Source organism: Hylobates moloch, unplaced genomic scaffold (genome assembly GCF_009828535.3).
Source record: "Hylobates moloch isolate HMO894 unplaced genomic scaffold, HMol_V3 SCAFFOLD_39, whole genome shotgun sequence".
Taxonomy (NCBI): domain Eukaryota; kingdom Metazoa; phylum Chordata; class Mammalia; order Primates; family Hylobatidae; genus Hylobates; species Hylobates moloch.
In genome coordinates this window covers 1,718,841-1,719,732 of record NW_026652314.1, presented here as the reverse complement: position 1 = coordinate 1,719,732, position 892 = coordinate 1,718,841, and positions in this window count along the sequence as shown.

The following is an 892-nucleotide window of genomic DNA, read 5'->3' as shown; positions in this document are numbered from 1 at the left end:
CTCATTGATGCAGTGATTTAGCCAAGGAGTGTAAAACCATTGTCATTAGGGAGTAAGGAAGTAGTTCAGGAAGTTCACAATGGAGCCACCACCAGGAGACAAGAGACCCCACCTCCAGAAAATTGGGGTACCTCCTACTCACTCTCCCTCCATTGGTTCCCCTCCTGAGATCAGGATTTGGAGAGATTACAGGCCATTTTGGAAATTTTTTATTCACTATGGATTTTCTATTTATTAAATAATTAAGAATATCTTTAAGAGGATAAACCATGAGAAGGAGGAATATCTTTGTCATGAGAATCTCATGAAAGATGCTGTTGAAATGAGGATTCTTCAAGGAAGAACACTTCTATTAGTTTATTTTCAATGAATTAAAGTAGAATGCACCTGCAGCTTTGCATCCTTAGGGAAGCTACTTAACCTTTCTGAGCCTCTGTTTCCTCACTTGTAAAATAAAGATAATAATAATATTTACCTCCAAAGATTATTGTGAGGATTAAATAAAATATTACACATGCAGTATTTGGCACTCTGTTTGGCACAAGTAATACATCACAAATAGTGACAGAAGTGACAGTAGTGGTGGCAGTGGCAGCAGCAGAGGTTGTGGTAGTCATGGTGGAGACTGATGGTAGTGTAAGCAATGGTGGTTGTGGTGGTGGCTGTGGCAGCAGGAGTGGTGGCAATAATGCCAGTGGTTGTGGTGGTGGCAGCAGAGATGGTAGGGTGGTAGCAAGTACAGGGTGGTAGTGGAGATTTTAGTCCTGGGGGAGGGGTGATGTGGCAATGGTGGTTGTGGTGGCAATAATGTCACCAGTGATGGTGGTGACAATTGCTGTGGTGGTGGTGGAGCTGGTGGTACTAGAAGTGGAAATGGTGATGGTGGTGGTGG